The sequence below is a fragment of the Pleurodeles waltl genome, chromosome 5 (assembly GCF_031143425.1).
Source record: "Pleurodeles waltl isolate 20211129_DDA chromosome 5, aPleWal1.hap1.20221129, whole genome shotgun sequence".
In the NCBI taxonomy this organism is placed as follows: Eukaryota; Metazoa; Chordata; class Amphibia; order Caudata; family Salamandridae; genus Pleurodeles; species Pleurodeles waltl.
The window spans coordinates 1810831447-1810858669 of NC_090444.1; the positions used below are offsets into that span (position 1 = coordinate 1810831447).

Sequence of the window (27223 nt, forward strand, 5' to 3'; positions counted from 1 at the left end):
GTGTTAACCCTCGCGCCTGATATCTGCTGTGACCCGCAGGTCTCGAGGCGCAGCCCCCCATCTTTCCCAGGTCGGCACACTGAGGGGCATTAGATTGAGTAATAGTAACGTGTGGTTTATAGCGCTTAGAAAAGGCAGATAATGAAGCGCTACATGATTGAACTTGCTTCGAGGCTTCCGTTTTTTTACTCATGGGGTGGTGATAAAAGTGGTCGACATGTGTCAACCCAAATGACCTCGCGTTATCGGCATCAGAAGAATGAGAGGATGAGTCATGTAGGACGCAATTGCAACGTATGAATTCAGGGTTACAAAGGCATCCGTTGGGTGCACATCCCCGTTTAGCAGCGTGCTATAATATGCAGCAACGCTTGGGCTCACCATGATCTCGGTTACAGAGGCTGAATCACCACCCAGGTGAGTTACAAATGGTGTTACCTAGCACCATCCTCGCCCATACAGGGCAGGTCTGTGAGAGTCGGGTGCAGTGGTTAATTTGTAAATCAAAATGTGCCGGTGCCCAAAGCTCTATGAAACAGGCGGCGGCTGTTGCATTTAGATGCGAGCACAGAATACTGAGGCAGCGTAATCCTTAAGCCATCTCGGGCCTCTTCAATCCATTTGCAGCCACTCCCTGTCCCTTCAACTCACACTTACAGCTTTCTCCCTTTGAAATGCTTTTCCGTATTTCACATTGTTAGAGTCGAGCCTGCGTCGCATGCGCTTGCGCATGCATATCGTTTGCGAGACGCTTTAGTAGTTAGGAAAGGGCTCGAAGCCCCGTCCATGTCATGTCAGTGTCTTTCATTGGTTCGTGGGCTTGCCTTTTAAAATCTGCTTGCTTTCATTAGTGGAAGGCACGCATACGTCATGCCTTTTCCAGTGGTTAGCCCTCCTCGAGCACAGCGACCAAGTACTGAAAACATGCAAGGCTCGCTGTTTTCCATCCGGTTTGTGGACTACTTTTTATCTTTTTTCGCAGCGCGTTCTCGCTTGCCAGAAGTCGAGCGCTTTGCATGACATCGACCCTGTTACATAGTTAATTGCACTTTTGCCAGTTACGTAGATAATTGCACTTTTGCAGATAGGTTTCACTACAAGTGAACCCTAGCAGCACGATCGCGCTCTTTTTTTCCATTTAATGTGGCAAGAAAAGTCCGGTTGGGAGTTTACAACTACTAATAGCTCTAACTCGGAGAAATGCGAGACCCGTGGCATTGTAAATGCTTGTTGTCTTTTGCTCCCAGTAAATGCCTGATGCAAAAAAATAAGTGCTGGCCCTCAAAAATAAGTGCCTGTGCCCGCACCGCACCGCAAACACCAACTCAAATTAAGTACTGGTCTGGTGCCACCTGCTGGTCAAGCTTATTCCTTGTTGGGGGCGGACGCTACCATGTGGGAGTCAGGTGCCACCTGCTAGTCAAACTCATTCCTTGCTGGGGGGGGGGGGGGGGGGGGGCGAACGCTATCATCTGGTCGATGGGAGTTTAACACCACAGATCTATGATTTGCCCAAGAATGGCACAGCTTGTCAGGAGGGTGAGCTGGGATTACACCTCCAGCTACAATCCAAGATGGCCGCCAGTACACACCACAACTTAAGCACGCAGGGATCAGCCACTACGCTGCTGGCAAGCAGTCACATGAGCACCCTACCGACATACTGCATCCCCCACCTCATAAAGGTAGGACGATACCCCCATCTACGGCCAGAACCCCAGTTGTTAGTCTTGGCTACAACATGCCCATAGCTGCCAAGGTTTCAGGTGGCCTATGTGTGACATTTTCAGAATCTTAGTGTAATTATGAGTGACATTCAAGGACTAGGAGTGACACTTCCTTGCGAGCAAAATCAAGCAATTAAAATGAGGGAACCATATAAATATCAGGAATCACACCCATTTGACCAACAAGATACTCTAAGAAGATCTTACAACTGCTACAAAGCACCAGAAATGGAAGGGCAGTAACCTACTGTCTAGTTTACGTAAGCCTGTTATCAATGCGCCCTAAAAGTAAATAAGGATTGGGTATTGGATGTATTTTTCCACCCAGGCACTACAGTCAGCAAGTGTTTAGCCCCAGTACTCTTACCAGCAGATGCAACATAGCCCTGGAACACTCTCAGGCCTGGTCGGGTAACCCCAATTTGTTGTATTGTAGTAGAATGTGGCAACTAGATGTTGCCTAGTGATGGGATGAAGGAGCCAGAATGTTGGGAGCGGTTGGGTGGCAGTTGGTGGAAGAGCCTGCCAGGGTTGAATGTGTTACTTGAACTTGGAAATAAAAGTACATCTTGTTTAAATGAGCAACGACACCGAAGTGTCTTTTCAGTGGCGACGAGGATGGCTCAATTAACCAACCCTGGTGGTACTGGTAAGCTTGCCGCAGAAGCGTCGTTGTGAATGTATGTGGACGACCAACTTGGACTCTGTTTGTGCAGTGACCCAATGCGAACCGACCATGTAAAGGATAAGCTTTCATCTGCCCAAATACGCGATCCTCTGAAGGTACGGTGAAGAGACTCTGGCTTGTTTATGAAGGAGGGCGGAGCGATTGAAGGAGGGCAGAGCGGTTACCAGAGAAGTGCATAATCTATGATTACGGAAGACAGTAACGTGCAGGCGGAAAAATAAAAGGAAGGAAAGAGATTATATTTTCTACCTTTTCTTCGACCGTTGGTTGGTTCGCGCGGTCGTGTGGGTCGCGTGATCACGCAGTGCTGGTTGCTATCTCTGCGAGAGTGCACGCGGTGACGTACGCACGTGAGCGCTCTCATCTAGCGTCTTCACTGCGTATTGCGTCCAGCGTCTCCATGGGCAACGAGGATACAAGACGGAAAGAAACACTTGCGTAGCAACACGCAAGCGGATTTCAAGTTGTGGGAAAAGCAGGAAGTCAAGAAAGCACATTAAGAAGGCACATCAAGTTATACCAGTAAACTGTAGATGGACAATCCAGCGGGTTGGGAGTAATGTAAAACCATTTACTGTTGAATACCCTGAAGTGGGTGACTTTTCTTTAAACGCGGCAGAAGAAGGAAGGATTGGTATTTACGCATATACCATGCTATATATAGTTATATTTTAGAAACACTGAACAGCATATAACTTTATTTGCAAGACTCAGTTTAAACGTGTTATAATAAGAGAAACTAAGCAGTGTGAAAAAACAAAAAACAAACATGCAGTCAATAATGCCACCTCCAACATTTTTGAGTATGCCGGGTGAGCCCAGTATGCCTTGGGAGGATTGGCGTGAAGCGTTTGAAACGTACCTGGAAGCGCTGGGTGGGGCCATTTTCACTGCCAAAAGGAAATTAGCTTTACTTAAACATAATTTAGGTGTTCAGGGGAGGAAGGTATTGAAAGCACTACCCAGTAACGAGGTATTGGAGGCTAATGGTGATGGCTCGGATGAAGAGGATGAGAATAATGACATATATGTAAGAACTATGACAGCATTAGAAGAGCATTATTGCAGAAAATTGAGTATAGTTGTAGAACGGCATAGATTTTTCTCGAGAACTCAATCGCCAAGTGAAACGATTGATCAGTATGTATGAGCACTACGATCACTGGCCAACACATGTAGATTTAAGGATTTACACGAAGAGATAATACGTGATCAGCTAATAAGCCATACTAAGGATAGGAAAATACAGGAAAAGTTATTATCTCTAAGGGATCCATCATTAGATGAGGCATTGTCTGCAGCAAGACGTATAGAAGCAACTTCTAAATACATCAGGGAATTGGAGAAAAGAAATAGTGTGGATGAAACCGACATAACTGTCCAAGAAGTAGACAAAATTAAGTGTGAAAGCGATAGTATGAAAGCTGGAAAAAGAAAGTGGTATAGATGTGGTAGCATAAAACATTTAGCATTTGCGACGAATTGTCCAGCTAGCAACAGCAAATGTTTCAGATGTAACAAAATAGGACACTTTTCCAAAGTATGTAATCAAAAGAAAGAAGGAGACAAGAAGTCTGTGAATTGTTTGTGTGAGGGAACTTCGTTGGGGGGATGCGAAAGAGATGAACGGGTGGAAGTGCTGATGCTGCAAGGGGGAACCTTAGATGGTACAGCTGAGGATGGTGCTGTGTTGATGTTAGGGAATAATGACTACAGACCACCCAAATGTGTGGTGGAATTGAATGGAATACCGGTGAGTATGTGGGCGGTTTCATGTTCCCCGCATACGTTAATTGATAAAGTGACTTGGGCAAGAATAGGTGAAGTGAAATTGTGTGAAGCTAAAGTGAATCTGATGGGCTATGGAGGAAACAAAATACCTGTAGTTGGTTACTTCCGAGGAGGGATAGAATTCAAGCGGAAAAGAATCTCGAGTGATATTTATGTGGTTGAAAGTGGAAAGTGTTTATTAGGTTGGGGCGAACAGAAGACTTTGGGTGTTATACTAAATCCAAATGCAGAAGAGAAAGTGTTAACTGTGGAGAGTGAAGATGAGAAGTCGAACAAGTGGAAGCTAGAATTCCCTATGTTGTTTGGTGAGAAATTAGGGTGTTTGCGAAGATTCCAACATAAAATCGTACTGAAGGAAGGAGCTGTACCCAAGGTGCATAAAGTAAGAGCTGTTCCTGTAGTGTTAAGGGAAGCGTTGAGGAGTGAGTTGAAAAGATTGCTGGAAATGGAAGTAACAGAAGAAGTGGAGTCCTCAGAATGGCTGAGTCCAGTGGTGTTGGCGCGCAAACCGAATGGCAAAATTCATATGTGTGTGGACTTAAGGGATCTTAATGAAAACATTTGGATAGATAGGCACCCGATACCAAACATTAACAAATTGCTGGTTAGTATCCAGGGTGTTGAGATTTTTTCCACCCTTGATCTATCAAATGCTTACCACCAGATCATGTTACATCCAGATTCAAGACATCTAACATCTTTCATAACTCCTGAAGGGGCGTTCAGATTTATACGCATGCCATTTGGTCTGGCATCGGCCTCGGCGGTGTTCCAGAGGATCATGCAAGATTTATTAGGAGATATTGGTAATGTAAAGTTCTTCCAAGATGATGTATTGGTGTGGGCAGAAAATGTGGAGGAACATAATGTGGTAATGAGGAAGGTGTGTGCTGTATTGGAAGAAGCAGGATTAACAGTAGAAATGAAGAAGTGTAAATTTGAATGTAGAAGTGTTGAGTATTTAGGTCATACGGTATCGGGTGACGGTATAAAACCAAAAACGAACTTACTGGAAGCGATCGAAAAAGCACCGAACCCATCGAACAAAGACCAGCTAAGATCCTTTTTAGGTTTAGCGGAATATTATGCAAAATTTGTGAAAAACTTTGCAGACGTTGCTCAACCATTGCATCACATGATGAAAAATAAAATAAAATTTGAATGGTCTAAGGAGTGTCAACAAGCATATTCTGCTTTAAAGCAGTGTGTCATCAATGCAGTAGAACTGAAACCTTTTGTTGCAGGTGATCATACTATTGTATCTACTGATGCGAGTATGCACGGTCTGGGAGCAGTGCTGATACAGTCACACAAAGGAAAAGAACGTGTAGTCGCATTTGCTTCAAGGACATTGAAGGGAGCCGAAGCGACATGTTCTGCTATTGAAAAAGAAGCCCTTGCCTGTTGGTGGGGTGTTAGGTACTTTAGTAATTATGTATGGGGAAGGAAATTTGAACTGAGAACAGACCATAAACCGTTGATCGACGTGTTTACAACGAAAGGTGCATGTCGAGCATCTTCCAGAATAGCGAGATGAGTATACAGTCTGCAAGAGTATGATTTTACAATGAGTTATGTGCCGGGGGTGAAGAATGTGAATGCGGATTGCTTATCCAGATTACCAACTGAGAGTCATGTGGACGAAAATGAAGAAGAATGGTTGATTGCAAGCATCCAAGATGTAGGGACTGGTGCAATTAATGAGGAACTATGGCGAAAGTCAATTGATGAGGATGTGGAGTTGCAAGCGTTGAAGTAGAATTTGGGAATGCATTGGTCCGAGTTGGAAGGTCATACTGATCGGATAGCGAACTTCAAGTGTGTGTGGTCAGAATTGTCTAAACTTGATGGCTTGTTGAGGCGTGGTAATAGATTGATTGTTCCGCACAAGTTGAGAGGAAGATTGCTGGGAATATTGCATGAGGGTCACAGTGGCATGTCGGGGATGAAGAGAAAAGTGAGGGAAGATTTTTGGTGGCCGTGAATGGACAGAGATGTAGAGAGATTTGTTAGGAACTGTGTGGAATACGCATGCAGTGATAAATCCCATTTGGGGGAAAAGACACCAGTGGTTCCATTTCCATTCCCGGACAAACCGTGGCAGAAGGTGAGGATGGACATATGTGGTCCTTTTTTGTTAGGCACGGAAGGCAAGGTTTTTGTTGTAGTAATGGTAGATTATCATTCCAAGTGGCCTGAAGTAAGTGTTGTGAAGGACGTAAGGTCAAATGTGATAATAGAGTTTTGCGAAGAGGTGTGGAGAAGAGAAGGTTATCCAGAGGTGGTTGTCACGGACAATGGTCCACAGTTTACTTCTAGTGAGTTTGGTGATTATGTGGAAAGGTGTGGGTTAAGACATATTAGAACAGCTGTAGCACATCCCAGGGAGAATGGATTGGTTGAAAGATTCAATAGGGTGCTGAGCGAGAATATACAATTGTCTGTGCAAAATGGTCTGAACTGGAGGAAGGAAATAAATAATCTTTTGTGGAATTATCGCACTACCCCGCATTCCCTCACATTGAAGACCCCATTTATTTTGTTAAAAGGTAGGAAGCCGTGTACCAAAGCTGTGCCTGGGTGGATGGGCAAAGCGGGAAGAGGTAAAGTGGATGAGGAAGAAGTGTTGAGGCGAGTGAGGGAAAAGCAGGAAGTGTACGATGAGAGGCAGGGATGTGGAATTCCTATCGCCTGACGCCCGGGACATCTTGTTTGGGGTCAAGGGCAACAAGTTTTTATGTTTACTTTGTCCTTGGGACAAGTAGGCCCAACCCCCTGCAGCACAAACCCTTTGGCTGCCTGATTACAGAGAGTGGAACTCTCTGCAGTTGAGGTAATGTGTTTCCAAAAGACAATGCTGTTCGAACTTGTATTTATGGTTCATTATTTGAAAGCCTTCATTATTAGGGTGAGTGCTGTAAATAAATGTTTTAAGGTCACACTTCACTACTGACGTTGGTTCCAGTAACCCAAAAAAAAACGTGTATATACATGTTTGAAAAGTTTAGGCTATGAGGCTAAGTATAATGCTCCCAGAATGCTCTCTGATTATATGCAAATGAAGTGTCATTTAGTAAAATGTGTTGATGCATGCTAGTATTTCCCAAAAATATTTCTAATGGAAAATCAGTGTAACCATTTTCAACACGATTATGGGAAGCATGAAAATAAACAAACACTGACAAAGCCAACTGATCTGACATATTTTTATAAGTTTTTTAGTTTCATCAATGCGTGTCTTGTTTTGACGAAAGAGAGAGAAATAGAAGTTTAATAAAAACAAAATGTCTTTGTTAACACCAGACCTAATTAGGGACCAAGACCCACATGTAGGTAGCTTTTTGCATGTCGCAAACAGCGACTTTCGCTGTTTGCGACATGCAAAAAGCACACTGCGATGCACAAACCTAGTTTTGCGATTCGGTAACCTGGTTACCGAATCGCAAAACGGGTTTGCGACTCGCAATTAGTAAGGGGTGTTCCCTTCCTAATTGCGACTCGCAGTGCAATGTAGGATTGTTTTGTGACCGCGGGCGCAAACCAATCGCAGTTTGCACCCATTTCAAATGGGTGCTAACACTTTCGCAAAAGGGAAGGGATCCCCATGGGACCCCTTCCCCATTGTGAATGTCACTGTAAACATTTTTTCAGAGCAGGCAGTGGTCCTGTGGACCACTGCCTGCTCTGAAAAAATGAAACAAAAATGTTACATTTTTCATTTTTGTTATGCATCTCGTTTTCCTTTAAGGAAAACGGGCTGCATTACAAAAAAAAAACTGCTTTATTGAAAAGCAATCACAGACATGGTGGTCTGCTGTCTCCAGCAGGCCACCATCCCTGTGAGGGCCGCCATTCGCGAGGGGGTCGCAAATTGCGACACACCTCATGATTATTCATGAGGTGGGCATTTGCAAAGCCCTTGCGAATCACAGATGGTGTCAGGGACACCATCCTACATTCGGATTTGCGACTCGCAATTTGTAGGTCGCAAATCTGAACCTACCTACATGTGGCCCCAAATTCTTAAAGAAAGTCACAAAAGTGCACCCATGGTATATGTCGTACCCTATAAAATATTTGTGAACTGTATTTTAGCATGGGTAAATACGATGTGTAGATTTGCTCATGTAAAAATCTATTGAGCATTTGCAAGTTCATTTTCCCTCCAGCCACTTTCTTCCCAACCCTGGAAGAAGTTCTAATTCTGCCATTGTCAGGAGTAAATGTCCAACCTTTCTTATTATGGGAAAATATTAGAGAGAAGCTGGTAAAAATCTTTAAAACATGCAGGTTAGTAGGTTTGCAGACTCAAAGGCATTCCAGCCCTAGAACTATTGCTTACTGCTTCCTCCAGCCCCAGTATGCAGATCTGCAGAAAGGTGGCAAAATAAGGAAATTGCTACAGTAGGGATTGAAACTGCAAGTATTCACGCCCTACTATGGTAGTAGCCCTGGCATAATCAGAGAGGCTATTATCAGAGCACTTACATAATGAGATTGCTGCCATAATTTGTCGCCACACTACATGGCACCAAAGGGACAAGTAGATCTTTTTACAGGACAAGTAGATTTGAGAAGCAACCTGTCCACTGGACAAGTAGATATTTTAATAAATTCCACACCCCTGAGAGGAAGTTTGGAGGAGAGGAAAGTTGGAAATCGGTGATTGGGTGAGGACGAGGATGTGGGACAAAACAAAAAAGGGTTTGTCCAAATGGTCAACACCTAAACGTGTGGTGAAGGTGAATGATTATAGTGTGGAGTTGGAGGATGGAAGAAGATGGAATGCATGTAAGATAACGAAGTGTAATGAAGCAGAGTTGCGGAAGTGGTGTGTGTTGAGCAATGGTGGTACGTATGGAGAAGTGAATAAAGAAGAAGGTAGGAAAAGAAGATTGGTTAGAAGACCTGTGCGTTTGAATGACTATGTAACATGAGTAGTCTTATATGAAATAAAGATAAAGGGGTGTATGAATTAGTGGATACATGTAGAGGATGATACATAATCATAATTAAGTAGGTTTAGTTTATTTATTTGTAGGTTATCAGTCTGTTAAATTGTATATTTAGTTTTATAGTGCATTGTAATGTAGTTCATTTAGGATATTTGTTATTATGTTTATGGGAAAAGGGGGAGATGTGTTGTATTGTAGTAGAATGTGGTAACTATATGTTGCCTAGTGATGGGATGAAGGAGCCAGAAAGTTGGGAGCGGTTGGGTGGCAGTTGGTGGAAGAGCCTGCCAGGGTTGGATGTGTTACTTGAACTTGGAAATAAAAGTACATCTTGTTTAAATGAGCAACGACACCGAAGTGTCTTTTCACAATTCTTCTGAAGTGCCAATGTAAGCTTGCCCATGTGGCAGGAGCGCTCTTATGGCTGTTTTGACTAACGGAGTAGACTGCCACTAGGTGTCACTGTCTGGCAGTTAACTGAAAAGTGTAGAGCCATTCACAACAAGGTAGGGAATTAGGGATATCACACATTGGTTTCTCTTCATCTTGTTTGCGTAACAAATTACCGATCATGAGGTAATGCGGGAACGTAACTTAAATTGTGTTAGGCCAACGCAACATGCGTGGCTCTTGGCAGGACTGCATGCCATGCTTTTCTATTTTTTTTTCTTTTTTATATGGCGTGAACTCGAGCCGAAGGTATTGGAGTGCTTTAGATGAGCTCCAGTCACATTATAAATGGGCACATTCATTTTTTTTATTTTTTTTGTAGGCACGGGGAGATAAAGTGATGTGACCAGAATCGCAGGATTTTGCAAAGATGCTGAGACTCGAACCTAGCTCCCCAGTTCCAAGGGCGGCCGTTCTGGCTGTTACACCACATCCTCTCCGCATGAAATAGACTGATGGCATCTACTCAACAAATGATAGCCCGCGCCAGCAACACCGACCTTCCCCCCTCACCCCTACCCAAGGGAAAAGTGTCCAGACTCAACCAAGAGCTAGGGTAAGAGGAGAATGGGGGCATTTTGTTTTGGCTTCAAACAAAAGTCAAACTGGGCAATGCCCGGCCTCTGTTGACATCTCCAGGAGTGCAGTCGGCAGCGGGCCAGGGGCAGACAGGCCAGGGGGGTACCTTCTGAAGCAGAGACAGTCAGGTGTCAGGAAGGTAGGCCGGTGAAACTGCCAGTAAAATGTAAGACTTTCAATGCTGCCATCAGGGATGGGGAAAGTCAACCATGTTTGAGGTCAAGAAGGAAAAAACGCAGGTGGCGCCTCTGAGAGGCCACGGGGTAGAGTCAGCCACGTCAGTCTGGGCAGAGTGGTCCTTTGAAAGGCCAAGGGGACAGAGTTGGTCGCATGTAAGTCTGGGCAGACGGGTGCCTCTCAAAGACAATGGGGGCAGAGTCAGTCACATGTCACACCAGGTGAGTCCATCTCACAAGAAACGATCATATGAAAGGCGGAAAAGCCTGTGATGCTGAACGGCCATTGGAGCTGAGGTAGGGTCGTTCACATGGCAGACGCGGAGACCTCTGCCTCTGAAAGGAATCCTTTTAGGAAAGAAAGGGGGTCGCCTCATGTTCACAACATCTTTTCAGTGCCCCTGCACTTTTAAATATCTTTATGAGTTCTCCTCACCAGTAAGCATTATTTTTAGGTCTCACCTGTGCTTGCAAGAGATATTGTGTTCTATAAGGGGTTTGGAGCCAGCCCACTATGTATGTGTGTATGGTTCACTGTCAATCTTATTTGATGCTTCAGAATTGGCCATCGTGTGCTGGCTTCACTTCCTCTTCTTTCATCTGGAGCATTGACCAAGTGCTGATTGCTTTATCTTGATTTATCTTGATTAGGGTCCTTTCACTACTGCTGTTGTGATTGAGCTATTATTATTTTTTCTTCTGACTCGTTTTCCTTTTTCCCTCCCACTCTCCATTCTCTGTGTTGCTTCTTAAACCCTCCAGCTGTCCATGTTGCTTATTTTTTCTCTTGCATCTCCTCATTGTCAATGTTGCTCTTCACCCTACAATGACACAGATAGGGTACAAGCCTGACGATACACGTACAGATCACACCAAAGAAAGGCACGGGCAAGAGGTACCACTGAAGTGGAAACACTATGGACTCACTTTTATATTTGTTAAGAAACACGCCTCCTATGCTACCAGAAAAAATGCAGTCACAGACTCCAATTAAAACAGACCTCTGTGATATGTTTACCCGCCCCAAGCGTGTCAACAAAAGAACATTCACTTGGAGAGGCCTACCATGTATACTGACAGTGCAGAACACAGGACCAGCTCTAGACACGGTGGCGCCCAGTGTGACAATCATTTCTGGCGTCCCCTGTGCCACGACCACCTGTCTCACATACATTTCATTTGCTTTAAAGCGCTAAAGGCTGGCTTTACTAATCCACTCAGTTATCAACATAAAATACAGATCTGTTCTTTGCAGCAGTCACATTAACCCTCTGTGCTACTATATGGTGAGTCAATACTGCCACTAGACAAAACTTTGATCTCTCACTCTAGCAGGAACATTAATCACAAGCGTTTTCTTGACTTTTTATTGCTGCCTGAAAGCTGGGACCAGCTGCAGCAGGTGCTTTTAAATGGTACTTTATTACTAAACACAGCGCACCCAAGCTTAGTCAACCATGGTTTTCTAGTGAACTAAAGAGGCTGCAGAGAAACGATATGCGACAGGAGTGCCGGTGGAAACTGAACCCAGTCCCGGAGCAGAAGGCAGTATTAAATTCCGCTCTCCGGGCCTACAAAGTGGCAGTTTTTCAGCCAAATCGAAATATTATACCACTAAAGTGAAGAAGGCAGGAAATGCCCCCCGAGAACTTTCTGACGTGATAAATACGTTATCCTCCCCCCTTAGGCCTCAGGACCTGGAGAATTCTCAGGAATTCTGTGACAAGGTCGTGAAACATTTTGAAAATAAAATTCTCTGAATATATGCTAATTTTGACCCTCATGCGATTTCCAGGGAACCCTTGGCAGATTCGTCCACAGATAGTAACATAAGGGGTACCTTCTTAACTGACTTTCAAGACCCCACCCAGGACCAGGTCAAAAAGATGATCTCTGAAATAAAGTCAGGCTCCCCACTGGATCCGTGCCCCCCGCTCATTTTTAGATTAGTTCCTGACCTGATGGCTCAAGCCTTAGTCCCGATCTTCCAAGAAGTGCTAAACTCTGGGATCTATCCCGCTTCCTTGAAGGAAACGATAGTCACCCACTAAAGAAAAAGCCAGATGGGGAGAGTCAAGACTTAAATAACTTACGGCCTATAGCACTTCTTCCCTTTCTGGCCAAAATTCTAGAGAAACTGCTGAACAAGGAACTGGCAGAATTCCTAGTGGATGGGGGAAGCCTTGATTCGTCACAACATGGCTTCAAAAAAGCGCACAGTACGGAGACCGCTCTGATCTCCTCTTCTGATTCTATTCGGAAATTGGTTGATGATGGTCAAGGGGCCATTCTAGTACTGTTGGACTTGTCAGCAGCATTTGACACGATTTCTCCTCATCTTCAGATTTCCCTCCTTAGTCAAGCGGGAATCAGAGGTCGAGCCCTTAAGCTTTTAGAATCCTTCTTGCTAAATAGGTGGACAACTGTAAGCTGTGGCAATTTTCGATCTTCTCCCTTTCTATTGTTATGCGGGATTCCCCAGGGCTCATCCGTAAGCCCTACCTTGATTAACCTCTACGTTGCACCTTTGGCCGATATCATCCGATCGTTTGGGTTTATCCCATCCTCCTATGCTGATGATACTCAGCTTATTATACCGATTGCACAACCTTGGGAGGAGGTCGCGGACCGGTTTAGTAACTGCATGCAAAGTGTACGCAATTGGATGAAGACAAACTGGCTGAAAATGAATGCCACGAAAACAGAAATTCTTTGCTTTGGGCCAGCAAAAGAACTATGGAATTCACTGTGGTGCCAGTAGACCGCTGGATTCCTCCAGCACCGACCACAGTCAGGAGGAACCTGGGGGTCTTCTTTGACAACCACTTGTTTTTCAGGAATCATATAAATCATACTCTGAAGACATGTCTCTGGCTGATCAAAATGCTTCGCAAAATCTTCCCTTACCTTACGCAGGAATGGAGAGTTTCGGCAGTCTTAGCTTTAGTAATGTCGAAAGTTGATTACTGTAACGCCCTAATCCTTAACGCATTGATTAATAAGCTGCAAATGGTCCAAAATGCAGCAGCCAGAGCAATTTGAAATCTTCCAAGAAATCAGTCAGTGGGAGTCTTTAAGAAATTACACTGGCTTCCAGTGCCCCAGCGGATTATTTTCAAAGCACTTTGTCTAACCCATAAAGCAATCCATGGAATAGGTCCCAGGTATGTCACCACCAGGCTTTGCTGGTATGCTCCTAAGAGAAACCTGAGGTCCGCTAAAGAATATAGAATTCAGGTTCCTCGCACAGAGCAAGATGGGGGACAAAGCTTTCACGGTGGCTGCTGCTAAAGGTTGGAATTCATTACCACTGAATATTAGGCAAGAATCAGCATATTCAAGGTTTCAGAAACTGGTCAAGACCTGGCTCTTTCCTCGATAGTCCGTGATTTTCTGGTTTCACTTTTTTTCTAGTAGCATTTTGGTAGGATTGAGGGGCGTGGGATGAGGGTTGGGTTTGCTAGTCTGTTTTATCTTCCTCACCTTCTACTCTTTTAGCGCTTTGATGCTCCTGGTGAGTCGGAATGCGCTTTACAAATACCGCATACATACATACATACATACCCTCTGAGGTCAGTGTCCCCCCTTCCAGGTCAGCGCCCGGTGGGGCTGTATGGTGGAACTGCCCTAGAGCCACCCTTGGTAGTACATATATAGCAGGGACTCAACTCCTCCTGGATTGTTGTCTGCCAGCAGATGGGACATGCAGTTTTGCACTTGTCAGCAGCACACTGTTGATAGCAGTGTTGTAAATGCCCTGCTCAATCTTGTACGGGTTTGTACTTGGTTCATATTCACCTGCTTTGCAGGTCATGGATATTACATAAGCGTTTTGAGTCTATTACAGTGGTTTAGCAGATCTTCTGCCCATTCTGTGTGGATATGCATTGCAGCCCCAGGACAGAGCGTTTTCTAATCCTCTAAATTGCTGTAAATTGATTGCCTAATGCAGTGACACTCAAAGTACGTCCCAGGGGCCGCATGGGGCCCTCCTGCCCTTTAAATGCGCCCCCCTGGTAAGCATCAGCACTGGGCTCAACTCAGCAGAACATTAAAAAGTTGTTACATAAACAGGCAAACATTTATTTAAAGGTTAAAGAAATGAAATAACTTGGATGTCCCCGTCACTTAACTTGAGAAACTGCTCCATTTTTAAAGAAATCTTTGTGGCAAAACTGTAAAAGTATGGCAGTCTGAATTCAAAAAGTGCATTTTATTATCATGCTGAACTGTTCAACCATAGCACATGAGAATGTATCAGAACATTGAGAAGTATTGTTTTAAAAGTGTTAGTTTTTAAATTTTAGAAATAGTCATTCTCCCCCTCAGCCACCAACCCTGACAACAATGCCAATAGTGAACTAAAATTTAAGTCAGGTATGTGCACTCTTCGGTTGACCTCGGTTTCTAATATACATGAACATTACAGTGTGTTAAATCAAACCCAGGAGAAGGTTTTGTACAGCGCACAACATGAAGTCATTAATTTTGAGGTCCTCATATGTGATAATGAAAAAAAAGGAGGGAAAGTGAAATAAAACGATTGCCTAGGATCACACAATTTTGATAAGAGGAGAAGCCGGGATTAAACCTAAAATTCTGGTTTCACATTGTGCCATTCAGACGCCAGATATATATGCTTTGTTTCCCCTATACCCACCTTACCACCAATTTCCCCTTCCTCCCAGTCCATGAACGCCATCCCGCTGGCATCAATGCGGTCCTCAATCACATCACAGATTAACGGTTGTGGCCCTTGGGAAAATGTTTGTGAGTACCCCTGGTCTCATGAGTGGCAGAGCCCTTCAGCTGCATCTGCAGTAACGCACTTGTAATCCATTGTAAACTGAGGCATTACCTCCGTTACAGAATTACCTATGCAGGCAGTGGCAATACCTCAGTTACAGAATTACCTACGGAGACAGTGGCATTACCTCCGTTACAGAATTACCTATGCAGACAGTGGCTTTACCTCCGTTACAGAATTAACTATGCAGACAGTGGCATTACCTCAGTTACAGAATTACAGAATTACCTATGCAGACAGTGGCATTACCTCCTTTATAGAATTGTGTATCTAGACAGTGGTATTATCTCTAACAGAATTGTCTATGCGGGCTGTGGCATTACCTCAGTTACAGAATTAACTATGCAGACAGTAGCATTTCCTCAATTACAGAATTACCTATGCAGGCAGTGGCATTACCTCTGTTACATAATTACCTATGCCGACAGTGGCATTACCTCCTTTATAGAATTGTGTATATAGACAGTGGTATTATCTCTAAAAGAATTGTCTATGCGGGCTCAGTTACAGAATTACCTATGCAGACAGTAGCATTTCCTCAATTACAGAATTACCTATGCAGGCAGTGGCATTACCTCTGTTACAGAATTACCCATGCAGACAGTGGCATTACCTCAGTTACAGAATTACCTACGCAGACAGTGGCATTACCTTAGTTACAGAATTGTGTATCTAGACAGTGGTATTATCTCTAACAGAATTGTCTATGCAGGCTGTGGCATTACCTCCGTTACAGAATTACCTACGCAGACAGTGGCATTACCTCAGTTACAGAATTGTGTATCTAGACAGTGGTATTATCTCTAACAGAATAGTCTATGCAGACTGAATTCTCTGGAATTACCTCAGTTACAGAATAACCTATGCACGCAGTGGCATTAACTCAGTGATCCATTAAAAAAAAAACTGAAATGGTGATGAATAAAGCATTGTTTGATCCTTTACTGTTAAAAATGTTCTCTGGGGATGTGGACTTAAATCCCAGCAGATATCCTATGGGGAACAATGTGGGGAGGCCGGGGGTGTAGCTTGGTCAGTAAGATTGGGGGGTGATGTTTAAATTCATTATACAACAAACAGGGGGCATGGAAGGGGCATAAGTGGCAGTGGAAAGGGATGGGAGTGCAGACTGGCGTGGGTGCTTAGTGGGGAAAAACTATATTTTTCAAAATTACCAATATTTTTGACGAGTGAGAGTGCGCGCGTCTCTGAGTGTATGTAAACATTCCTGGTGAAATCCAGCAGACATCTCACCATATCTGAACTGAAACCATCTGGACCCAACTATTTATCAGAAATTCATTTATTGGGGGGTGTACCACCCCCACCCCTTCTTGAAGCTACGCCCCTGAGAGAGGATGTGGCACACCGGCCAGAGCTTCCGTCCTTGGAGCCCAGGACCGGACTGAGTCTCGGCGTCGGCTCAACACCCTGTGATTCTGGGCAAATCACTTCCCTTGCTACCAAAAATGAATGGATCCTTGAGTAATGTAACCGGTGCTCGTGTAAAGCGCCTCGATACCTTCGGGTCGCGTTCGCCGATATAAAACTGCAGAATCCGGTGGAGGAGGGCGCCAGTGCCTGGCAGCAGACATGCGGTATTTGCATGAGTGAGTGACCGCCCTCCGGATCTGCAGGGGAAACCTCGCAGTCCTGGACGTTTCGGGGCATATTTATACTCCGTTTGTGCCGAATTAGCGTCGTTTTTTTCGACGCAAATTCGGCGCAAAACTAACGCCATATTTATACTTTGGCGCTAGACGCGTCTAGCGCCAAAGTATGAGTAAAGAGCGTCATTTTTTAGCGTGAACGCCTTCCTTGCGTTAATGAGATGCAAGGTAGGCGTTCCCGTCCAAAAAAATGACTGCGACGCAAATGCGTCGTATTTATACTCCCGGGCAAAAATCACGCCCGGGAGTTGGCGGGGCAGAAAACCCCGCATTTGCGCCACTTTTTAACGCCTGGGTCAGGGCAGGCGTTAAGGGACCTGTGGGCTCAAAATGAGCCCACAGCTGCCCTCCCATGCCCCCAGGGACCCCCCCTGCCCCCCTTGCCCACCCCAGGAGGACACCCAAGGATGGAGGGACCCACCCCAGGGACATTCAGGTAAGTTCAGGTAAGTATAAATATATTTTTTTTTTATATTTTTTTGTGGCATAGGGGGGCCTGATTTGTGCCCCCCTACATGCCTCAGTGCCCAATGACCATGCCCAGGGGACATAAGTCCCCTGGGCATGGCCATTGGGCAAGGGGGCATGACTCCTGTCTTTACTAAGACAGGAGTCATGTAAATGGCGTCTGGGCGTCGTTAAAAATGGCGCAAATCGAGTGGAGGCGATTTTTTGCGTCAACCTGACTTGCACCATTTTTAAGACGCCCTAGCGCCATTTTTCCCTACGCCGGCGCTGCCTGGTGTATGTGGTTTTTTTCCACGCACACCAGGCAGCGCTGGTCTGCTTGCGCCGGCTAACGCCATTCAATAAATACGGCGCCCGCATGGCGCTTCAGAATGGCGTTAGCCGGCGCAAAAATTTTTGACGCTAAACTGCGTTAGCGCAGTTTAGCGTCAAAAAGTATAAATACGGGCCTTCATGTCTTTAAAGATGTGATGCACAGGGGCCTCCTGGCTTCAAGTGTTTCCTCGGGAGGAGGCTGCGGGGACTTCTCTGCTGAATGTCTGCTGTGTCACTCATTCCTAGCACCTAGCAGCAGCCGGGCACCGAGGTCTCCCACACCATACCGATTGCTTAGTATCAGGAAAAGGAAGCATTTATTTTTATTTTTACACGATGAACTGCACAAGGAAGCAAGGTGCCCAGGGCGGGGGAAGAGGCACAAAGGCGTCGTCTCTGCTGTGTCCTTTGTACCTCTGACAAGGGCAGGGTGATGCCCAGATGCCACCGGCCACAGCAGCAAAGCCCGTGTTTCTCCTTCGCTTGTGATCTGCTAGTGACAGTGGCCTCTCCTCGTGAGCGCTGGCGAGTGACAGACAACGGTGAGTACCTCAGAAGCGCACCTGTCAGCCGAGTGTGTCCACTCCTCTGCGCGCCCTACCCAGGGCTTAATTTGAGCCGGGGGAGGAGGGGTACAGGCACTTATTTCTGCACATTACACATCTCCAGAGACCAACATAGGGAGGAAAAAAGACGGTAGAAGAGAAATACAGAAAATGCGTCCCCAAGGGAGAAAGAAACCTGTAAGAGTGAAATAAGGGGCAGGGAGTGTCTGGCAGTGAACGGAAGAGGCCTGGAGTGGCTGCGGGAATGCACACCTTTGCTATTGGTGTTCTGACATTATATAGCGCCAGTCATGGGTGATTGAGCAGCGCTTTGACCACCAGTAGTTTTTATTTTACAAATAAAGCACTGATGTTAGTTACCACTAGAGTGGGTGAGCCAACAAATTAACTGGGAAACCCGGGACAGGGCGAGCCAAAGGGCTGGCTTGGCTCTTAGAGCCCGTGCGAGCCGAGCCCCGTAAATGTTTGCTGCGGAGATCGTGCAACACACCGCATAAAATGTCAACGTCTCTTCAAAACTGAAAAAAGTGTATTTCTTTGCCACGTGGAAGCTTTGACATCAATAGGTTACTTTATAGCGCTTTATAGCGCTGCTCCGTGAAGTACTGAAAAGAGATAGTTTTAGAACCGTTCTTACGTCGTGTGTGCTGGACGCCGCCCAGATTATTGGTCAGCAGCGTGATAGTCTATTCCTTGTTGGGGACAGACGCTAGCTACCATGTGGGAGTCGGGTGCCACCTGCTGGATGAGCTCATTCCTTGTTGGGGGGCGGGAGGGCGGACGCTATCATATGGAGTTTAACAGCACAGATCTGTGATTTGTCCAAAAATGACAGTTTGTCAGAGGGTGAGCTGGGATTACACCTCCAGCTACAATCCAAGATGGCCGCCAGTACACACCACACCTTAAGCACGCAGGAATCAGCGACTCCGCTGCTGCCAAGCAGCCACATGAGCACCCTACCTACCTACTGCTTTCCCCACCTCATAAAGGTAGGACGAAACTCCCATCTGCAGCCAGAACCCCAACCATTAGTCTTGGCTACAATATGCCCATAGCTGCCAAGGTTTCAGGTGGCCTATGTGTGACATTTTCAGAATTTTAGTGTAATTATGAGATTCAAGGACTAGGAGTGACACTTTCTTGCGAGCAAAATCAAGCAATTAAGACGAGGGAACCATCTAAATATCAGGAACCACACCCATTTGAGCAACAAGAAACTCTAAGAAGATCTTACAACTTCTACAGAGCACCAGAAATGGAATGGCAGTAACCTAGTGCCTAGTTTGTAAGCCCGTTATCAATGCGCCCTAAAAGTAAACAAGGATTGGGTATTGGATGTATTTTTCCACCCATGCACTACAGTCAGCAAGTGTTAAACCACCCCACCTACCTAGCCCCAGTACTCTTACCAGCAGATGCAACATAGCCCTGGACCACTCTCAGGCTGGTCGGGTAACCACCCTTCTCAGGTGCCAATGTAAGCTTGCCCATGTGGCAGGAGAGCTCTTACGGCTGTTCTGAGTAACGGAGTAGACTGCCACTAGGTGTCACTCTCTGACAGCTAACTGAAAAGTGTAGAGCCATTTACAACAAGGCAGGAAATTCGGGACATCCCACATAGGTTTCTCTTCATCTTGTTTGCGTGACAAATTACCGATCATAAGGTAATACGGGGAACGTAATTTAAATCGTGTTAGGCTAACGCGACATGCGTGGCTCTTAACAGGCCTGCATGCCATGCCATGCTTTTTTATTTTTTTTGCAGTTTTATATGGCGCGAACTCGAGCCGAAGGTATTGGAGTGCTTTAGATGAGCACCAGTTACATTACACAAGGACACATTTGTTTTTTTGGTCGGCACAGGGAGATAAAGTGATTTGTACATAATCACAGGATATTGCGCAGATGCCGAGACTCGAATATGCCTCCTCAGTTCCAAGGGCGGCTGCTCTGGCCATTACACCACATCCTCTCCGCTTGAAGCGGACAGATGGCATCTACTCAACAAATGATCAGCCCGAGCCAGCAGCACCCACCCTCCCCCCACCCAAGGGAAAGGTGTCCAGACTCAACCAAGAGCTAGGGTAAGAGGTGAGTGGGGGCATTTTGTTTTGGCCTCAAACACCAGTCAAACTGGGCGATGCCCGGCCTCTGGTGGCATCTCCAGGAGGGCAGTCGGCAGCGGGCCAGGGGCAGACAGGCCAGGGGGTGCCTTCTGAAGCAGAGACAGTCAGGTGTCAGGAAGGTAGGCCGGTGAGACTGCCGGTGAAATGTAAGGCTCTCATGCTGCCATCAGGGCTGGGGAAAGTCAACCATGTTTCAGGTCAAGAAGGAAAATCGCAGGTGACGCCTCTGAGGGGGCAGAGTCAGCCACGTCAGTCTGGGCAGAGTGGTCCTTTGAAAGGCCACGGGGACAGAGTTTGTTGCATGTCAGTCTGGGCAGGCTGGTGCCTCTGAAAGGTCACAGCGGCATAGTCAATCACATGTCACTCTGGGCAGGCTGGTGCCTCTCAAAGGCAATGGGGACAGAGTCAGTCACATGTCACACCAGGTGAGTCCATCTCACAAGAAACAATCACATGAAAGGCGGAAAAGCCTGTGCTGCTGAACGGCCATTGGAGCTGAGGTAGGGTCGTTCACATGGCAGACGCGGAGTCCTCTGCATCTGAAAGGAATCCTTTTAGGAAAGAAAAGGGGGTCGCTTCATGTTCCCAACATCTTTCCAGTGCCCCTGCACTTTTGAATATCTTTATGAGTTCTCACCAGTAAGCATTATTTTAAGGTCTCACCTGCGCTTGCAAGAGATATTGGCCCTCATTACAACCTTGGCGGTAAATCCCGCCTACCGCCGCGCTGAAGGCCGCCAACATACCGTGGCCGCAGCGGAATTCCGCTACAGGTATTAGGACCCACATCTCGGAATCCACCACAATACAGACACCCACACAAGTCCGCCACACCAAAGGTCAGTGATAAACTGGCGATACCAAAACCTACACCGTCACGCCAACAAGAATACGCCCACACTATCACGACCCACGAACCAATGCGGCGATCTTTCAACCAGGGTAATCCATTGGCGGTACCCACTGCAGCGCTCAAAATACACACACATTTACAAAACACAACCACATTGGACAATTCAAAATACACACACCTAACACATATACAAACACCACACCCACATACTCACAACACTATAAAACACACACCCACATTACCCACAAACCCTTGCGATGACATTTTGTTGAAAAAACTGAGAGAGATAGAATAGCAAACACAACACCAGCATCCACAGGCACACAACACCATCACTCATACAACATCCACGCACCTCACACAACACACCCCAACACAACACATCACACAGCACAACAAACAGCACCTCACACATCACCCACACAACATCATGGCACGTCAAAGACACCCCGGGTTTTCAGAGGAGGAGCTCAGGGTCATGGTGGAGGAAATCATCCGGGTAGAGCCACAGCTTTTCGGATCACAGGTGCAGCACACCTCCATTGCTAGGAAGATGGAGCTATGGCGGAGAATTGTCGACAGGGTCAACGCAGTGGGACAGCATCCAAGAACACAGGATGACATCAGGAAGAGGTGGAACGACCTATGGGGGAAGGTGCGTTCAGTGGTATCCAGACTCCAGATTGCTGTACAGAGGACTGGCAGTGGACCCCCACCTCCTCACCCACAACTAACAAAATGGGAGGAGCAAGTCTTGGCAATACTGCATCCTGAGGGCCTCGCAGGAGTAGCATGAGGACTGGACTCTGGTAAGTCATATCTTATTTACCATATCCCCCCACCCCACCTGCATGCCGACACATACCCCCACCCTCACCCCCATCACTCAAACACCTCACATATGCCCCACTATCACAACCCACACATCCCAATACCAAGGCCCTGCATGCAACACCTATGCATGGACTCCCATCACCAAAGCATGTCCAGTACAGATATCCACACAGACCCCAAACCAACTATCACAAAAGGGAAAACACAATAATGCAAGCACAGAAGTAGAGGGTACCTCACCCAATGCAGAAGATGGCACACACAGATACTAAAACTATGCATTTACACCCCAATAGGACCCATACCCAACATCACCGGACAGGAGGTGCCAGACATATCCAGTCCCCCCACAGAAGAGGCCCACAATGATGACAGCAGTTCTGCATGCCTGGATCAAGAGGACCAGCCTAGGCCATCAGGGACCTCTGGACAGTCGGTTCCCCTGCCACTGTCACAAACCACCACAGACCCAACACCAGCACAGCACCCACCCAGTGGGCCCATGCCATTGTCCCCAGGACACGTCAATCAGCAGTGTGTCCATCACTACAGGGACCCCAGGCAAACCCACCAACCCAAGACAATCAGGGACCTGGGGGAAGCTGGGAGGACTGCTGTGCGACAGGGGGAGGACAGGCCCAGGGAACCGACCCTCCACGAGGCACTCTCCAACATCATGGGAGCATACCACCATTCCCAGGAGACCATGGTCACGGTACTGACCAAGTTTCAGGAGACCCAGAGGCTGCAGGAGGAACACTACCTTGGGATCAGGGAGGACTTGAAGTCCATTAACACCACCCTGGTCACCATTGCAAGGGTTCTGGCAGACCTGGCCAACACCATAAGGGACACAAACGGGCCCCTGACACTAGCCCGGACGATGAACAGCCCTCCATTTCCGCCGGAGCTAGTGGACAGGAGGCACCGCCACAGGACCAACAGGCCACCAGCACCCCACCTCCTGCAGAAGGAGAACCACCCCGCAAACGGTCCCTGAGATCCAGGAACAAGACAGAGAACATTGCCAAGACCCCACCAGGAAATAAGACCCTCCTGAATGTCACCCTTTTATCCCACTTCGTCACCCTGTCCACCTTAAACTGCCATTGCTCCCCTTCCTATGCCCCCATGGACAATGCACCTGTGAGACCAAGAGACTGAACTCCACCATGGACATTCCTCCACCATCACCCCAGCCCATTGCACCCCCCCCTCCACTTATCAGCACATAAATAAACACCCCTGAATCACAAATCAATCTGGAGTCAGTCTGTACTTTCACAAATGTGTAATTGCAACCTCTCAGAAATATAGCAATGTCAATGTACATGTTCACATACCAATGTTACACAGTTGTTGGCCAGCAGTAAACATAGCAGAGGGCACAAAGTGGGACCCAGATCTGTGAAATGGAAAGCCAAAGTGACATGTCAGGATCCATACATAGAGCTAAAAATGCAGATTTATGCTAGGTCCTCCAATAGTATGAGATGTGGGAAGCAGTCCCATCCTCTTACCTGTGTCTCACTGGAAGTATTGCATGATGATGTTGTTACAGTTGTCTACATCTTCTTCTTCTGCCTCCTCTTCTTCACTGTCCACAGGCTCCACAGCTGCCACAAGACCACCATCAGGCCCATCCTCCTGCAGAAAAGGCACCTGGTGTCGCAAAGCCAGGCTGTGCAACATACAGCATGCCACGATGATCTAGCACACCTTCTTCAGTGAGTAGTACAGGGAGCCACCTGTCAGATGGAGGCACCGGAATCTGGCTTTCAGGAGGCCAAAGGTGCGCTGTATTATCCTCCTAGTTCGCCCATGTGCCTCATTGTAGCGTCCCTCTGCCCTTGTCCAAGGATTCCTCACTGGGGTCAGTAGTCATGATAGGTTGGAGTAACCAAAGTCACCTGCAAATATCAAGGGAAAACTGTTAGACATCCTCCAACCATTAGGGAATCTCCCATACCCAGACACCTAATTAAATTGTGTGGGGACCTTGGGTTCACCTATTAGCCACACACGGTGCCTCTGGAGTTGCCCCATCACATAAGGGATGCGGCTATTCCGCAAAATGTAAGAGTCATGCACAGAGCCTGGATACCTGGCATTCACATGGGAGATGTACTGGTCTGCCAAACACACCATCTGCACATTCATTGAATGGTAGCTTTTCCGGTTTCTGTACACCTGTTCATTCCTGCGGGGGGGGGAACAAATGCCACATGTGTACCATCAATGGCACCAATGACGTTGGGGATATGTCCCAGGGCATAAAAGTCACCTTTCACTGTGGGCAGATCCTCCACGATGGGAAAACGATGTAGCTGCGCATGTGTTTCAGCAGGGCAGATAACACTCCGGACAACAAGTTAGAGAACATTGGCTGTGACATCCCTGATGCCATGGCTACTGCTGTTTGAAAAGACCCACTTGCCAGGAAATGGAGCACTGACAGGACCTGCACTAGAGGGGGGATTCCTGTGGGATGGCGGATATATGACATCAGGTCTGGCTCCAACTGGGCACACAGTTCCTGGATTGTTGCACGATCAAGTCTGTAAGTGATAATGATGTGTCTGTCTTCCATTGTCGACAGGTCCACCAGGGGTCTGTACACCGGAGGATGCCGCCATCTCATCACCTGCCCCAGCGGACGTGCCCTATGGAGGAGAACGGTGAACAGAGGGTCATACACCACATAGGTTTCACAGGGCTGTTTAGCACAATCGTTAAATTGTCTCTATGTGCCTTTGTTTGTCCGTATTCCTGGCCTAAATAGGTGTGACACAGTTAGTTGGCCTGCCATGTGGCCCCCTGAAATGGTGGCTGCCTAACCTGCAAGGTGGGACAAGGGGAAATGAGGTAACTGCGCTGGCGCTGTGTAGCATCGCGGTAGACGGTCGAAGACCGCTGCGCAATTCAGCATTGGTTATCATTGGGCCCTATGGGTTCCAGGAGCCAATAATGATGTATGCCAGCGGTGACGGTACGCACCGCTGCGGACGTGACCGCCATTTTCTATCTGTTCCCTCACTTGATACCTGACCTTCAACAGGAGAGGACCTACACTGCAATTGCTGCTGTGACCTGCGTCTGGAAGCAACAATGGCTACAGGGTCTGGGGAAAGGGCCTCTGTTTCACTGCAGAGGAGTTGGAGAAACTGGTGGATGGGGTCCTCCCCCAGTACACGCTACTCTACAGTTCTCCAGACAAACAGGTGAGTGAACCATGTGCATGGTGGATGGGACATGATTGTTGGGAGTGTCGTGGATGGAAGAGACGGTGGGGGGGACAGGCCAGCATGTGAGGATGGAGAGTGTTTTTACGGGACAGGGTGGGAGGTTTGTGTCCAATGTGTGAGAAGAACTGTACGGGAAAGTAACATCCTTTTTAACTTCACTATTCCTCTAGGTCAGCGCCCACCAGAAGGATATTTGGTGTGCCATCGCGAGGGAGTGCAGACCCTGGGGGGTCTGCCATAGACGGAGCATCCACTGCCGGAAAAGATGGGAGGACCTGCGCCGCTGGAGCAAGAAGACGGCAGAGGCCCAGCTGGGATGGCCTCCCAACGTGGAAGGGGTGCCCGTCGCACCATGACCCCCCTGATGTACAGGATCCTGGCGGTGGCATATCCTGACTTGGATGGGCACTTGAGGGCATCACAGCAGCCACAAGGGGGTGAGTACACTCTCATTCAGCTGACTCTGTGCGCTAGACGATGTGTCTGGGTGTGGGAGGTGGGCTGTGGGTTCCCCTAGGCCAGGGCAGCCGCGCAAAGGTAGATCCAATGATTTGCAGGCTGATTCCCACTCCAACCCCAAAGGTGGTATTTGCCCTCTACTCCTAGTCAGGCTCCCATGGGTTCCAGATGTGCATGAAATGGGTCTAGACAGAGTCCACCATGGGCATGTGCTTTTACCCTGCCCTGTTAGTGCATGGCTTAGTGCATAGGGCTGCTCCCTGTCTGTTGTGTCCACCAACGGTAGTGGCGTTGCAGGCATTGACCATGTGTCTCCTCTGTCTCCCCCCTACTTTTTGTTTTGTCACCCTGTCCTTGTGTGCGTTAGCATCATCTGGCGGAGGAGCAGTGGCACCGGAGCAGGAGGGAACTGCATCCCACATGTCCCTGGAGTGTGAAGTAACAGAGTCAGAAGGCACCAGTGGGACGGAGGGCGAGGGGAGCTCCACGACGGGGACAGGAGGAGACACCAGCGGCAGTGACTCCTCCTCTGATGGGAGCTCCCTTGCGGTGGCGTGCACTTCTGTGCCCACCGCATCAACAGGTATAGCCGCCACCCCCCCTACCAGCACCGCCCTCCCAGCAGCCCCTCATCGAGTTTCCCGTGCCCGCTCACCCAGGAGGGTGGGCATCTCCTTAGCCCCAGTCACCTCAGGCCCTGCCCCAGTCAGCCCTCCTGCCCTCAGTGAGGAGGCTATTGACCTCCTGAGATCCCTCACTGCTGGGCAATCAACCATTTTGAATGCCATCTAGGGTCTAGCAGGGCATTTGCAGCAAACAAATGCATACCTGGAGGGCATTCATTCTGGCGTGGCGGCCCAACAGAGAGCATTTCAGGTTCTGGCCTCAGCACTGATGGCAGCCATTGTCCCTGTGTCCAGCCTCCCCCCTCCAACTTCCTCTACCCAGACCCAATCCCCTGTACCTCAGCCTATCCCAAGCACACCATCAGACCAGCATGCACACTCATCATCACAGAAGAGTGGACATGACAAACATAAGCACCACACATCCCACAGGCACTCACACAAGCACCATACCCATGCAGACACAACAACATCCACTGCCTCCACTGTGTCCCCCTCCTCCACGTCCTCCTCCTCCCTCCCTGTCTCGTCTCCACTCACACCTGCACGCACTACATCCTCAGCAACTACCTCCATCACCAGCACGCCCATCACCACACACTTGCAATCACTACCCCCACAACCATGCACATATCCCCTGTGTCCTCTCCCAGTGTGTCTGTGAGCCCTCCTCCTAAACTACACAAACGCAGGCACACACCCACCCAACCGCCATCCACCTCACAACAGCCTCCGGCCCATGCACCTTCACCCAAATTCAGCAGACGCACACCTCCTACAACCACAACCTCTTCCTCCACTCCCAAACCCCTCCATCTTCCCATCCCAGTGTGTCTAAGAAACTCTTCCTGGCTAACATTGACCTCTTCCCTACACCTCCCCCCG

General features: G+C 47.5%; 1 protein-coding gene across 5 annotated transcripts in view; it reads left to right on the forward strand.

Annotated features, from left to right (window-relative positions):
- LOC138296832 (beta-1,3-galactosyltransferase 2-like) overlaps nucleotides 1–27223 on the forward strand; it is a 131754-nt gene that overhangs the window by 11592 nt on the left and 92939 nt on the right. Inside the window, exon 1 of one of the 5 annotated variants that reach the window (XM_069236294.1) lies at nucleotides 18032–18168. The exons of the other annotated variants lie outside the window; for them this stretch is intronic. The gene's annotated coding sequence lies outside the window, so the exon portion shown is untranslated. Of the gene's footprint in view, nucleotides 1–18031; nucleotides 18169–27223 lie in introns of those variants that run through there. 5 annotated transcript variants of the gene reach the window in all.